General features: G+C 31.3%; 1 pseudogene; it reads right to left on the minus strand.

The window, feature by feature from the left end:
- Nucleotides 1-319: 319 nt before the first annotated feature.
- On the minus strand, nt 320-5,568 carry LOC146997766 (uncharacterized; annotated as a pseudogene).
- Between the last annotated feature and the right edge of the window lie 11,550 nt (nt 5,569-17,118).

Below are 17,118 nucleotides of genomic sequence, written 5' to 3' on the forward strand. Positions count from 1 at the left end.
GTCGAAGCTGTATGTAGACTCAGTATCTCTGTCCCGTCGAGGGTTGGACGTCTTTGCGGCTTTTGCATTTTCAAATATCTGGCGTCTTTCCCTACAATGCCTCAGAACATGGCCTGGGCGTCCGCAATGAAAACAGAGCGGCACATTATCGTCAGTCCTCCACAGATCTGTCCTACGTTGTGGAGCAGTTCTCTGGCTGGCTTCACGTCTTGGCTGCGACCTAACTGGAAGTGAACTTTGAGTAGTGTTTTTGCTTCTCCCTGCTCCTGTGAGTGGTGCAAGCGCCTCTATATGCTCTTTCCAGACCACAGATGCTATGTCATTCGGTGCTACGGGTTCTATTTCCGTGTAGCTCTGAACTTGCGGCAGGACCTTCTGAAGCTCTTCCCTGACGATGACGCGCTATAGACCTTAGTTCACCGGCGTCCGCATCGGCTGACACCGCGGAGACATTAGGAAGCCTCTGGAATCATGATCGGGCGATACGTCTTCGTCGAAGGCTTTCTATGTGACGACAGCGTTTCACGAAGGCATCGATGCTGTCATAGTCCTGGGACGACAAGATCTGATACAAGTCTTCAGCAATACCTTTCGTGAGATGGGCCACTTTCTCGTCTTCAGACATGGATGGGTTAGCTTTTCGGCAGAGAGCGAGAACATCTTGAATATAAGCTTCAGACGTCTCATCGATTTGCTGGGCACATGTGAGTAGTACTCGTTCAGCTTGGCGCTTTACATCAGCTGTTCGGGAAAAGGTGTTCTTAAGAGCAGTCCTGAAAATAGTCCAACTGGTAAATGTGTCTTCATTATTATCAAACCACTGTCGAGCGGTTCCGCCAAGGTAGAAAATGACGTTCGCCAGACTTATTTGATCATCCCAGTGGTTATAGTTGGCGATTCGATCAAAGTCCTTGAGCTATCTGTTAGTATCTTCTTGGCTGTCCCCGGTGAATATACACGGGCTTCTGGGTAGTTGGTACGTCAGGATCGGTATTGGTGCGATATTACTCGAAGCGAAACTAGCTGCTGCTGGAGGATTCTTCTCGTTTTCCTTCACATCAACCATCTTTCTCGATCTTTTACGCAATATCTGTAAGAGTCTAAACTCAGGAGGAAGTCCTCGAATCCGCCGGCTTCGGAGTAACTCTGCCGTAGTAACTGAGAAATACCCGGCGTCCCCAGCAAACTGTCGCGTAGATGAGGGGATTCTACAAATAAACAGGCAAGTACTCAAGTCTAAACTCAAGACTTTTTATTAACTCGAACTGAATGAAGAGCTACTTATATACAGTTGGTGAATATGATGGAACATTCCAAACTTGGAATGTTTTGGAAGAATAAGAAGGAAATTTGCATAAAAACCAATTATCAGGTATCTTGCCGTTGGTGGGTTTCGAACCCGGTACCTTCGTGTTTCGAGTCCTGCGTCTTCTCCGCTAAGCTATGAGGAGCTCGGTCGAAAATAACAATTTTCGTTACAATATTTATTATAAATACTGGAATTTTTAAGTACTATATACATCAAAATAAATTTACATATAAAAAAAATAGGGTAATTTTAAACATTGTCACCCATGGTGTATTCTTCATAAATCTGAATTAGGATTTTATTCTCTGAGTTTTTTTTTTTTTTTTTTTTTTTTTTTTTAAGTAAATACTTTTGAGGAATAACAATGTAGGCCATATTTACATCATAAGTAACAAAGAAACAGCGGCAGTGAAGTCTTTGTTAAAGTAACTGTGTTAATAATAAACTCTATTTGTTAAAATCAAGCATAAAAAATCGTCTTAATCAGAAACATGCTTACACTGTCAATATATGCGACACTGTTATTTGCAATGTGCTTTTTATATGTTCTATGACTGACAATAATTCATAGATTTTCGGTTTCAGAATGTAAGGTTTTTCTTTATCTTTGTCACAGAAAAATATTTTGAGTTTATTTACAGCTAAATACTTGCATATGGAAAATTAAATTTTTAAACTACTGTAATGTCCCATTGAATTTTTTTTTATCTTTTTAATTTAAATTACGTTTTTCATTTCTTTTACAACTCTGTGCTCTTTCATATAATATTTCTTAAAAGATAGTTCTTTTCAAAATCTAAAAGTATTCTTGTGGAAAGTCTTTATAAAAGTTTCGCAGAATTAATATTCTCTAGGAAAAAGATACATTTAATAACGATACAGCTACTTAAAAAAGATTTTCATAATTTTTATCGTGTTCTTCACAGATGTTTTTGAAAGATGAAGCATTTTTAATGACCCTTGGACGTTATTTCGGGTCATTTATCCAAGATGTTTTTATAAGTTCGGTCCTTCGAAAAGAAGCGACGGTCTTCTTAACGGACCGTATAATTTTGCCAAATTAATCTTCAGTCTGAATGTACAATAAGTCTTCTTTCAAATGAAATCGATTTTAAGCACTAGCAATTCCTTTTGCATTCTTTTTGAGTTAATAGTAAAAACTCTGCTAACATTATAATAATTTAAATGAAAATATAATAAATATAAATAAAGAGTATAAAGAAAATATAATAATTTTTAATATAAATAAAAAAATAAAGAGAAAATAATTAAATCTGAAATGGTGCCTAAGTAGCTAACAAGTAAATCAAATATTAAATTGAAACTAACAAAAGAACTCAAATTAATAAAAAAAAACCTCAATAATATAACAAATCTTTAAAAATCTTTTGGTATTTTTCAAGGAGTAGCCGAAATATTTTCAATAGTGCTACCTTTCAAAACTGTAATTGGACATTTATAAAAAGAAATTTAAAGTGCAGTAAAAAAATTATTAAATTTTGTTACTGAAATGAAACTTTTGAAAAATGTGAAATTTAAAAATAAATTAAAAGGAATGTTAAAATTAAACTAAACTAATTTAAAATATAATTTTAAAATTTAACCTTAATTATTTTTTAATAAAGTTAATAAACTATTTTGGAAGCTGGGAATTATTTATTGTTATACTAATAAAAGTAATTTAATAAAAGTATTTTAAGTGAGTGGAAAAATTGAATTTTAATAAGAGTAATATTGAACTTAATAATTTAAAACAAAAATTAATTTGTAATAAGCGGGAGCTTAAAAAGGAAAAAGATGAGTAAAAACTAAAATGCCTTCACCTATTTGGCACAATAATGGGCTAAAATAAAACTGGCCGTCTGTTGGTAACAGAGACATACAGACTTTACATAAATATACGTGTTTGTAATGACTTAAAGTAAACTGTAATGTGAATAATAATTTAATGAAAAATAATGACATACAAAATAATTTATATGAAAACTAACTACTGATATGTCATTGCAATCTTTTAAAAAAGTTCTTAATAACGAAAGGATTTCTGAGAATGAAAATTAATATAATATTCAGGTTATAACTTTTAAATGCAAATGGAGTCATGATATTATCAAATGAAGTATTAAATGTGGTAAATTTAAACGAAATTAGAATGCAAATTAGTTCTAGGTAGGAAAAAAATGCATTTATATAATTATTAACATTTAAAATTCTGTTACTTTTACACTTTTACACCAGAGAACAAGGGCTCCATTACCTGGTTGAACGTATAGTTCACCTTACATGGAAAATGCCCTTAGCTCTAGATTTATTCAGTCAAAAGAAAAGTTTACATGGGAAACAATGCCAGCAAAGTACAGAGGTTTTAACTTGGTAAAATATTTACATGGTACAATTTTTATAATATATAGCATATTTATAAAATATAGAGTTATGAAGCTGTACAATTAATCGAAGTACATAAATGATCTATGAATATTATATTGCTACATCAATGGTTTTAGTTACAGGAAGACTTTTAAGACTTACATGAACAAATAAAGCTTATTTTTCAGTTCTATACTTATGCTATTTTGCCTGATACAAAATAACACAGTAATAATATAATCAGAATTACGTATAATAGTACAAATCAATACATACAACTATTTAATACATGCTACACAACTATTACAATTCAATATATACTATAAATTTATAACTTAATGAATTATTTAACTATATATACATTTATGCAAACATAAATAGAGATACATTGCTGTAAATATCAGCAGATCCAGACTCTAACAACGCTACTAATAATATTCTATTTTACAATAATATTCTATTGGTAATTCAATTATAATATATATATAATACAAAAATAATGTACAATGCACAATACAATTAAAATGAGAAAGGTACCACCGACTCGTTTCTATCATTATATTCATATTAACCAAAATATTCAATATTAGATAAGACTATAAAATTCTGCTCGAGAGCGGAGTTACCCTATAAAATCACTAAAAAATTAACTAAATAAATTGTTCCACAGAGGAAAATCCTTTCATTTATAAAGATCTCATAAACCATTATCTTCTGACGCTGAATATTCAAATATGGACTGTATTCTTATACAAGATCCTAATTGAGAACAATTTAAAGGTGTTCGAAAAATTATACAACACAAGGTACAAAAAGAGCATTATTTCCTAACACAAAATACTTTCATACGATTGTAATAAAATAATTCATAAAAACATGACAAACAAGTTGGTATCCGGAAAATGTAACTACACATTAATACTGTACCATTATAAAGTCTAAGCACTAATTTGTGTTAGTTGTTTTTGCAACTCAAGTTTGAAAATAGGACACAGAGCCGAGCCACTATGATGAGCTGGAACAGTTTGTTGTTTAGAATTCAAATTTGAACGTATGCAATTAATACATGATGGAGTGCCATGACACCTATCCTGTGTTTTTTCATGACCTCGTGCACAATGTCCACAGGTAAATGTGATTTTACAGTCTCGAGTAAAATGTCCAAAGGCCTGACAATGATAGCATCTCAATAGTGTACAAATTTTCTAAAAAAACAAGCCATGAAACCTATATAAATTCTTCTTTTAATTCCAATTTTCCTCAGAATATATTTTTCAATTCTCAAGATCAAATTAATAGTATTGCCTTTTCTCTGAAATTTAGAAACTATTGACAAACGAATGTCTTTTGGTGTTGGTAGCAAAGTTTGAAATGTAAGTTATAAGTCATTTTCCGTTGCATTTTAAGGTACACCAAAAACTATAATTCTCTCCATTTCTCTATTTGGGACACGTATTTTAACATCTACCGAAGAGTGTGCAAGTAAAGTATTTTGCAGTAAATTTCTATGCTCTGAAGTCGAGCACGAAACCATCATTTCTCTTGTTTTAGTATTGCGAAGAGAAGTTATTCGAAATTTAATTTTTATTGGTTTCACTATTTGATTCAATTTTGGGCAAAGTAAATTTAGGATTCAAAGCTGTATTGATAGTAGAAATTAATAAGGAACAATCTGTCGTGGTACTTCCAATATCACCCGTATTTTCTTCCGATCTCAAGGTAGCTGAATCTGATGAATAAACATGAGTACGGGGAATCAAATTTGATTGAACAAATTTTTCTTTTTTGCTGATCGAATCTGTTTGCGACCCTTTTTCTTCCAGATCTGTAACCATTTCACTAGGACTATAAGTATCAGACATTGGATGAGTTTGAGAGGTAACATCTGCCATCTTTAAAACTACGTGCTTTTCTTTAGAAACATAAGCATGCTTACATAACTCGCAACAGGCTGAAACCTAATTTGTTCAGGACTATGGAGTAGAGTAAGATCTTTATTCTATTTCATCAATATATAATTGTGCTTCGAAAGATCTTGATAAGAGAACATCAAGGTCTGTAGATCCACTAAAAGAAAGCTAAATCTATTCATAACAGTTTTATTTAATTTCAATTCTTGTTGAGTATGTATTTTTCTCGAAAAAAAGCTATGTCGTCTAATAAATCAAAATTTTCTCCTAGACTCATATTAATCTCTGTTTCTTGTAAAAGCGGAGAACAGCAAATACCCATTTCCACAGTCTTGGAGCTTCAGAGATCTCTTCAAAAACACATTCTAAAGTCTGTGTTTCGTTGGAACTTTTATCGAGAACACATTCAGAAGTCTGTATGTATTCATCTTCGACTAAAATACCCGTCCAATCGGTATTAATAGATTCATTGTATTAGCAACTGTAGCCAATGTTTCGTTAAATTTTTCTATCAATTTGTGTAAAGCAGTAGTAGTTTCACTCCGCACTTGCAAAACCGCTGAAATATTATCTTGAGTTGCAGCAGACCGCGGTTGCGGAGATTTCATCAATGGCAAAATCTATTTTAATAATTGAATACTAATTTCATGAGATTTCAGTAGACCGCGCAAACGTTTTGTATCCAGTTTGGCGAATTTTACTATATTTTTACTTTTGCCCACTTTACTTATAAAATAGTCAATTTCCTTTACATCATATTGCCAAGAGTGTTTCCCCGATTGTGTCAAAGTATTTAAATCCATCATAAATTTGTCTATTAATTGTAATAGTACAGTAATCGGTATGGTAAATGCCCAGTTACTACAATAATAGTTAATTTGTACTAAAAAGTAAAATAATTAAGATAATTTTTTCACAAAAATAAATACCAGACACTAAATTGACACATTAGTGACCCTAACATGACCATTTTCTGACATTAAAACAACATATATCATGAATAATGCTGTTGTAGGGGCTTAATATTTGATTAGGTAACTGGTAATCTTAAAATGAAAATCACAATATTATTTCCATGGGAATTAAATTTTGGTGATATTGCTATGAAAATTGGTCAACAAGTGACAAAGTGGTTGGAAATAAGGTGCTACTTTGGTAGACGGTTGCACGGATTTTTGGCGATTTACGTTGGCGCAATTGTTGGCTCGGTTTTTACAATCGTCAGCCATCTTGAAAAACGCTATTTTTAAGCATAGTAAAGTATTCGACACTTAAAAAAGGTAATGGATTAATTTAATAGTAATGGATTAATTTTTTGTTGAAAATGCCGTTTTGGTAAAAGCGCACAATAGGCTGCATCAACAAAGTTCAGAAGGTGGAGCTGTGTGACCTCCATAAAATGGTGGGACTAAGCTTGTGACGTCACAATGTATTCTCGCATTTACGCTACGCGTACTTTCTATTTTCTCTTAAAAATACAATAATAAATTGTTTATTATTGTAAATTAACATTAAATTCTTTACTTGAAATTTACATTCATAACATTTAAGATTAGGTGTTACTAATAATAAGTATAATAAATTGTTTATATTTCAAATTACGATGATACAGTAAGCGATTTCTACCAATTATTAAAACGATAAACAACGTCGTAGTCTCTAATACTTGTACAGCTTCAATATTTTCAAAGATTTTTATTAAAGCATTTATACAAATAAAAAAGATTTTTTTTTAAATTTAAATTCATATTGTGGAACATTTCAATTTTATCATTTTTACAAATTACCTTCTTGCTACGCAACGACATAATTCCTTACATACCAATAATTAGACAATTTTCATTATTTTCTAAAAATTTTAAACTTTACATAAATAAAAAAGACTATTTTTTTATTGCATATGAACATCATTGCACAGCTTTCATATCAGTTTCTAAAATTCCTAAATCACCCCATATTCTGTGTAGGCATACTAGAATTCTACGCATTAATAAATAAAAAAATCTAATTTCTCAGAATGAAAGAAAATAATATAATAAAATAAATACTATAAACTTGGAACACTAAGCAATGCTTAACATACGCACAATCACACATTTTATCAATGAACTCATATTATCAAGTGCAATTACGATACCAAACACTACGTATTAAAATATGAGGTAAACGTTACTTCAAGGGTTAAAGTTTACAGTTTTGCTACTGTTGAGTAGATAGTCGGGCTATCGATATATATCGTAAGTCGGAAAGCGTTATAAACATATCAAAACCAAAAAATTTAAAATACAATTTAAATGAAAAATGACGTCTTAAACATAATTCACAATTAAAGCAACAATACAAATTTAAAATGCACAAACCATATGTTAAACATTGCACATAAATAAAGTTACATTACTGCTCGGCATCACACACAACCTCGTTTTCCCTTTTACACAACGATCAGTATGCGCTCGAAAAACATCAAAGAATGCCGCAAACTTGGTGTCCATGTGCTCATCGGCCCACCAGCGGCAGAGCGGTGTCCAAGTCTCTGAACACTGGTAGTTCGGTCCGATGTTCAGATCCCGCAAACGGGCTGGCTGCATAGTTTTCCCTATGTTTAACGTGTATACGAGCCAGTTTCCATTATAAAGTCCTCCACGTAGGCATCCCTCCCCTTAGGCAGATAGCCTTAGTGTGCCATAATTATATACATCACCACCATGTGCTCATCCATCTATTTTCACTTGAAGAAAAATCAGAGAATTGCTCAACCTCGGCATTGCGCACTACATTGGCTTTGCCCATGTGCACATCGATCTGTTTTCACTTAAAAAACAGCCCAGAATTGCACAAACTCAGCAACGCGCACAACTTCGGCATTGCTCACCACATTAGCTTTGCCCATGTGCACATCGATCTATTTTCACTTAAAAAAAAATCTCAGAATTCCACAAACTCGGCATCGCGCACAAACTCGGCATTGCGCAACACATTGGCTTTGACCATGTGCACATCGATCTATTTTCACTTAAGGTATCCGAACACGTTGAAAAGTCAAATTTTGGCAAAAAAATGGCAATTTTCTTTTATTCGTTCATTGGATAGATTGTTTATTTAGCTTTTCCAAACTGATCTGCTTTTGTTTCTACGTTAATTAGAAACCGAGATATTAAGGATTTTATAAAGACGCAAAAACCGGAAATGATACATTTAAATCACCGAAAGTGTGCATTAAAAGAGTTGAAAAGAGCTAGAAATGGACATAAATAAGTTATCTTGTAAATGTAATGTAAAGACTTTTAAAGAGAGGAAATTAATATAATCTTATCTGTAATCTGTGCAGAAAAATGAAATTATTTCCAATAAAATGCAATATTTATATTAATTACCTGTTGAAAGCGTTATGTCCTCGCTAGCATATGAGTTTGACTTGATTCGATACATTGCATACTGCTGTTAGATTTATCTTAGTCTTTGATTATTTTAATAACATTCGAGTTAAAAGTACAATAAAGGGTGATAAAAAAATCGAAGCTGTGTTTGTAAACGAAAATGCGTAAGAAACGTGTTGCGAAGGAAATAGAGAATAATATTAATAAATCAATTCCCATCGAGCGAACTAAAATTAAAATGCTTCTCATCGGCAGGAGATGTTTTTGAAAATGATTTGTGACGTAAAAGATATTTATATTTAAGTAGTGTCACCAAATAAGAACGCGTAAGTCATATTCAGAAGCCCCGTTCCAGAGTTAGAAAGTTGAAGGGAAAACAAAAGTATCTTGATGGAGGGGTCAATTTCGCTAAGTAATGATGTCTTTATTGACAAATTTCAAAATGGATTTAGGATCAGGAGTGGAAAGTGCTGTAATTGCTCCATTTTTTTCACACTTTCTCTAGTGCAAATCTACCTATACATGGTCAGTGCCCAGATGGACCAGACATTTTTTGTAAATATCAGTTACCTGTATCAGTTAGAATAGTGTATACAAATTCAGAGGACTGGCACAAAGAATGTAATTAATATTCTTCAGAACGTATATAAAACGATGTGAGCAGCAGTTCTTTTAAAAGTGCTTATAAAAAATGCAAACAAAATTTTAATGGCATTTTTTGGAAATTTATACCGATGGTTGCCATTGTGAAATTACAAACTCTTAAATTGGAGGCATATATAGCTGTTATACACTTTAACAGAAGGCTTTTAGACTTACTAGATATTTTAAATTTTATAGGTATGCAACATGGTGACTATGCAGGCGAAAGATTTAGTAAGCTCGACATGGAGCGAATGAGTAAATCAAAATGTCAGATTAAAAACTGCCACAAAAACAAATCGGCTGAATATAAACAGAAAAACAGATACAGATGAACAAAAGGAAGGTATAACCTATAGATCTAGGGAGGTTTAGGTATCTGGGCAAGATTTAATAACAAAAATAAAGCATTTTAAACTTTAAATGTATTTTTCTCAAAATCTATTTTTTCTAAACACCGGCTCACTTGGTGCAAGATAACTCAAATTATTATTACTTTATTTTTATGAAATGTTGTATGCTTAATCTATATATAATTATCTAGGAAATGACATACCAGGATATTTATATGTTGAATATTTTTGAAATTGTGGCTTGTTATTTAAATAATAACATCGTGAATTTATCGAAAATGTCTTTTGAACTTTTTTTAAGATATTTTTAAAACCCTATGTCATTCCCTAGGTAAAAGCATGCAATTTATTATTCTATGACATTTTTAAATATAACTTTAATATTTTTTCGTATAGAATGTTTCAAATTGTTTTAAAACTTGCTTAAAATTTCACGTAAATTTAATATATTTTGCAGGATAATAATAGAATATATTACATTTTGATACTGCATAATTAATCTCAGTAGATAATAAAAGAGAAAATTTGTTTATGGTATACTTATACTGCTTTTTTGAAAAAATGTGCTCCGAACGTAGTCGGGTACTTTAAAAATACATCCCAGAACTGCACAAACTTGGCATCGCGCACAACCTCGGCATTGCGTACCACATTGGCTTTGCCCATGTGCACATCGATCTATTTTCACTTAAAAAGCATCCCAGAATTGCACGAACTCGGCATAGCGCACAACCTCGGCATTGCTCACCACATTGGCTCTGCCCATGTGCACATCGATCTATTTTCACTTTAAAAAAATCCCAGAATTGCACGAACACGTCACCGCGCACAACCTCGGCATGTGCGCACCACATTGGCATTGCGCACCACATTGGTCTGAGGGGAGGACGTGGGGTGAGGCCTCCTCGAATTCGGTATCATAAAAAAATTAAATTTGCAGAAAATATGAAATATTTAGGTGTTGCGTTGGACGGTAAGCTCACTTTTGTTGAACACTTTAAGAACGTGCAGCGAAGAACCGATCAGATTTTACTTGCCTACAGAAGGAACTTTGCGGGCAATATATTTGCTAAGAGATCTGGTATACTATTGGTTCTATATAAAGCCGTTGTATTACCTATTATGATGTATGGAATTGACGCCTGGGGTTCCAGAGCGGAGGAGCTGGTGAGGCTCCGAATGAATTTGGATTCTATACAGAGAGCTTGGGGCTTCAATTTAGAATTTCTTTTCTTTATGGATTGGAACTTTTTCTAAGAGGAAATATAAATATCCATTTTTAAACATTCCTGCTATAACCGCAAACAATTTTATAGAAAAGGATGATATACCACATATTTCAGAGATTCCTAAAACATATTTATAAAGATATTTTGAAATCTGGAAATATCAGTTTGAGTTCGCTGAAATAGCTTTCTTTTCTATGCAGTTTACATTATTACTAGGAAACGCTAGAGCGTGTTTTGAAACTGATTCCACCATTAATTAATTAATTAATTTTGATTATTTAATATAAATTTTATCATGAGAAATTTTTGTTTAAAACTCAGAGAATGGATTTTAAACTTTATAATGACATTTTAATTACAAAACATATGTTTGGTCTCCCTCGAATAGTTCACGAATAGTTCAAGCCGTTCTCGCTCTGTATTCTGACTAATCATTTTGAAATAAAGATCACTTATTGCTGCTTGCTGTCTCTTTTTTCCAAATTTCATCACTTTCTGACCACTCCTGCTTGGTGTTGCATTTACAATGTCGAGCAGTGTAAAATGTAAAAACATTAATTAGTCAATTTTGAATTAATATCCATTGGAACATATACTCATGTTTCAACACTTTTTACGTTCGTGGAAGGACTGAAAGAATTACAGTTTCTCAAGGTCCTTTTCAAAATGGGTCATTGTGCTGAATATCGAAAGACGCTTCAACTTTATTTGCACTAAAACGTGAGTTACGATGTTTTGGATGATGCTATTTCATATAATTCTTAACCATAAGTAATACGCTTTAGCATCCAAGCCCAAATATTGTAAGTTTCATGAACATAATATGACGTTTTTAAGCAGAGAAGTAACTAGAAGCACACCATTTTTGTAACTAGAAACACATCATCTTTGATTTTATCATCAATTATGATAGAAAATCTATTTCTCAGTTGAGTGCATTCAGTCGGTTTGTAACCAAAACCATAAAAAAATACTTCACGCGTCCTAAATTAATGTTTAATGGAAGGAAGTACAGTGTTTCATGATCCGGAAATCCTTTTGTGATAGTATTAATTTCTATGTTCATCTTAATTAATGTTATCATTCATAATGAGTTTCCTGTTACTGTTGCTTCGCAGAGGAAAGAGTGGTATTTTCAACGACCTAACGTAAACCCTAAAAAATGTAACAACTGGTTTTTGAATCCTAATAAATATATTAACCACTTTTGACGTACGTGAAAGCAATGAATTGGAATAAAACGTTTGATAAAACATCATTTTGGGATAAGAAAAATACTGTTATAAATGGAAATATGTAACGTTATTGCATATAGGTTGATTCCCGCGATAAGAACATTTTTAATTATTGATCAATGTTAGTAAACCGTCTCCAAAATATATGTGCATTATCTTAGAAATAAGGAAACAAAAGGTAAATTTTCTAAGCAAACTGCTGTTTGAAAATGTAATAATAACGATTTCATCACCAGATTTATCTAAGCCGCCCAACCGGGAGAGTGGTTATGCTGAATATCGTAGAGAAGGGCCCGAGTTCGAATTCCGGAGAACGCATGGATGTTTGTAAATGTATAGTGTCTGTGCGGCATGGATAAATCTAAATAGGCGGCATGCCGAAAGTTCTCTCAATAGGTCGTTAATAACGCTTAAAATCACAGTAGAAAGCAAATCATCCGAGTCGCATATCTTCTTTCAAGAATATCATTAAGCTTTTTCTTACATAATAGAAAAGGTTTTCAAAACTTGAAAAAAGTATTAATTTTCGTAATAGAGTACAATATAAAGTAAAATATAAACTCGAAAACATGACAAGCAAAAGAAATAGGAAACGAAAAGCCATATTTAACATAGAAATCAACCAAAAATAATATTTGTGATTTTTATAAGAATTTTTCAAGCAGACAACCACCAACCTCACAGCATGCAATTAAAAAACTACAGAATGATTAGCGTGCTTCGCAGATATCCGAAATTTTCTTGCGGTAAGCCACTCTGACTTCCGATTAAGTACATTAACCATTATACATCGGAAAATTTCATTTTTGCCACGCTTTATCACCCCTTAAGTTATGACCGTCTTTCCTATTACACTTTGCGCATTTAACTGTTTTTAATTTTTATTTATTTAAATAATAAAAATTTATAATGTTGCAACTTACGCAGATTTAAATATGTACCAGATACATTAAGTTGAAGAGTTGGCAAATATTTGCCTATAACTCTTAGCAGAAAACCAACTACAAAATGGTCTTTAGGACAGGGTAATTAATTATAGTCAATGGATCTATGAAAAAATTGAAACTTTCATCGTCAAATTTTAGCATCCCTGTATCTGTATCACCAATACCATCTTTCGGCGGCCTTGAACGCCGCATTCTTAATTTTCTGAAAAGACTTAATCATTCCATATTTAGTGCTTAAATGTGTTATTCATTGAAATAATTCTCGACACTCTAGAGTTGTTTTGATTAGAGAGATTCTGACACAATGTAAATGTTATTTAAGTATTCTGAAATACTAAAAATGTTATTTAAATATTATATATATCTATATATCTATATATATATATATATATATGAAATGTAGAATCCCATACATTATTTATGTTGTTCAGCCGGGGCAACAGGAATGAGACAAATTTTGGAATATAAAGGGATACGTTTATTTTAGCATCCATCTCACAAGCGTTCCTCCTGTACCTTGAGGAGAAGCCCTATTTATAGATATGTGTGCGACACGGTGCTCATCCAATCAGCGATATTAATTGAAATCACGAGGTGACGCTATATTCTCATCAGGAGTGTTCTTAAGGACTTTATGTAATATGACAAATTTATGAGTTTGGAGATTTGGCAGACGCCAACAGGTTAATATAATTTATAATAAAGAAAGGATTTCGCCAAAATTTAGGAACAGGGATGCAATTTAGGTAGAGAATCGCCAACACATTATTAAGCTATATGATTAGAATTTAATTTAATCAATTGATTTATGATATTAATATTATTTCATATATATATATATATATATATATATAAATGAAAAAATATTTAAATATTAAATATATTTAAATTTACTTAAATTAGTAATTTACTAAATTTACTACTTGATTTACTAAATTTATTGACATACAATAGACAAGTTTATTAAACAAAAATAGGATAATTTCGGTCTAACTGCACCTGGATCACAAATACCACCTTTTGGGAGGCTTTGACAACTCGTTTACTTTTCTCGAGACAAAGAAGTGTTCCATATTTAGTGCTTATCTGTGCTTGTATTTATTAAAATAGTCTTCTTCCTTCTACACTTCTATTTTATTTAGAAATATTCTGAAAAAATATCGAGAAATTGTAATGCTATTTAAAAAAATTTTTATCGAGTTACAATGAGAAAACGAATTTCAAATTCAAAATTTTAATTACGTACTTCATTTAATAATTTGCTTCCTTACCGTTTTAATAAATACAGGAATATTTAAATTATTGTGTATTCTCTAAAAGCTTTTACTACTAATCAAAATTTTGATGTTAACTGAAGACTCTTTTCCCCATTTAAAAGTTATTTCTTCACGTTATTTTTTCATTGATTATTTAATTCTGCCTTTTCAATTTATCCATTAACTTCTCTCCAGTCATTGTTTAAAAAACATTTGTGTGACTTTTATTTCATATGTGCTGTTCTCGAATGATCCCAGCTTTTCCTTCTTCAATTTAGTATATCTTTTCTTTATGGATTGGAACTTTTTCTAAGAGGAAATATAAATATCCTTTTTTTAAACATTCCTGCTATAACCGCAAACAATTTTATAGAAAAGGATGATATACCACATATTTCAGAGATTCCTAAAATATATTTATAAAGATATTTTGAAATCTGGAAATATCAGTTTGAGTTCTCTGAAATAGCTTTCTTTTCTATGCAGTTTACATTATTACTAGGAAAAGCTAAAGCGTGTTTTGAAACTGATTCCACCATTCCTAAGTATCTTATAGGTTTTTTGCAATAATCTTTGAAATAAACTCAACAAGCCTGCTTGGCTAGGTTTAAATTCTTGGAAATAAGTATACGAATTTATGCTTCATGTCTTCAAATGTCACGCGTCATTTTGAGACATAATGGGCTATAGGAAAGCGAGATTTTACTCTACGTACTCCATTTTCACATCGTCATGAAACGTTAGCACTTAGCTATTTTACGAACTTAAAATAAATTTTGAGTTTCAATAAATCGATTAAATACGAATTTATTTCAACGGGATTTTTTCTAAAAATGTTTATGTTTAAAAATGTACAGTTTATTTTTCTTTGATTTTTGGACACGTTAAACTTTCATCCTTGCGAGTGCTTATACAAAAAGAATTTTGGAAAATGATAATATTTTGTATTTTTAAAGAATTTTTTAAATGAAGCTTCCGAGTACACTTCTCACATCTCGCATCTTTACAAATGTGATTTTGGCAACAATTTTCCATTCTTATTGTTGCTGATAGATTTTGGATGAAATCGCATCATTTTTAATAATTTCATTGTTTTAGAAATATGGGCTTGGCAACAATTTTTCATCGTATTTCTTATGTCACTGTTTTTAAGAAATTGGCATATTTCATTGTCATTTTTTTACATAGATAATACAATTTTATTGATGTTTTTTATAAAGTATATCTGCAGAGTAAAATTCTGCGCGAAAATTTTTTGAGTTTCTTTCATGTTATTTTTTGCTTATTTCACTGTTTGTAATATATTGAAAACTTTTGCATGATTTTTGTTCTTCAACGGAAAGTTTTTTTTTAGGATAATTAATATTTGTATAAAGGAATATAGCTTATTTCATTGTAATTTTTGGTGCTACTTTGGTAGACGGTTGCACGGATTTTGGTAATTTTTCTTTTGGCGAGTAATACGGCTTATGGTAAACCCATTGCTGGATGATAAATTATTTATGGTAACCGATACTTTGTTGTCATTTTATTTAAAAAATAACGCGTTTTATTATGCATAAATACTGTGTTTTAAATATTATTTATGGCTTCTAAATATTAAAAATCAATTATTTTTGCATTTTTATTTGAAATAAAAATTTTGTTATTTGTAATATTTTATATAATTTTATGTTGTGGATAATGTAATCAATGACGTCACCTTACTTATAACGTAATTGGTTTTATTCATATCTATAAATTTAATCTAATGTTTTAAACATTATTTATGGCTGTTAAATATTAAAATACAATTTAATTTTGCATTTGTTTTAAAAATGATTGTATTATGAATGATTATTTAAATAATTTTAATTCTATGCGTAATGTAATCAGCTCCCTTATTGTTTACTGAATATTTGTGCATTACCGCGCCATTTTAAAATTTTATTATTCATCTCTTCGAATTCCTCAGATTTGAAATGGAATGGATATGTCCGTTTCGAAGATGAATGTTGTTATTTGCAGTTACCAAGAACTATTGGTAATCGGATTAAAAAAACTGTCATTTGAGACCTTATTTTGGCCAACCTGCCTTTCCTAATCAAAGATTTATTTTAAAATTGTTAATAGAGTCAGAGGAAGTTTATTTTAAATTCTTGGAGAAAACTCGCTAATTGCTTCTCCAATGAAGTGTGAGAGATGTTGATCACATGTAAAGATCGTTTTTTATTCTGGTACTTAACAATATACGACAGGTAAAATACTTTAAAAAATGTAAGTACATAATTTTCTTGGTGCTACTTTGGTAGACGGTTGCACGGATTTGGCGATTTTTTGGGGATATTTCTTTTGGCGAGTAATATGACTTATGGTAAACCCATTGCTGTATAAGTTATTTATGGTAACCGATACTTTGTATTCATTTTATTTAAAAACAATGCGTTTTATTATGCATAAATTCCGTATTTTAAATATTATTTATGGCTTCTAAATATTAAAAATCAATTTAAT

This window comes from Stegodyphus dumicola, chromosome 4, assembly GCF_044657685.1.
Source record: "Stegodyphus dumicola isolate Sdum_Otavi_A_Nest chromosome 4, ASM4465768v1".
In the NCBI taxonomy this organism is placed as follows: domain Eukaryota; kingdom Metazoa; phylum Arthropoda; class Arachnida; order Araneae; family Eresidae; genus Stegodyphus; species Stegodyphus dumicola.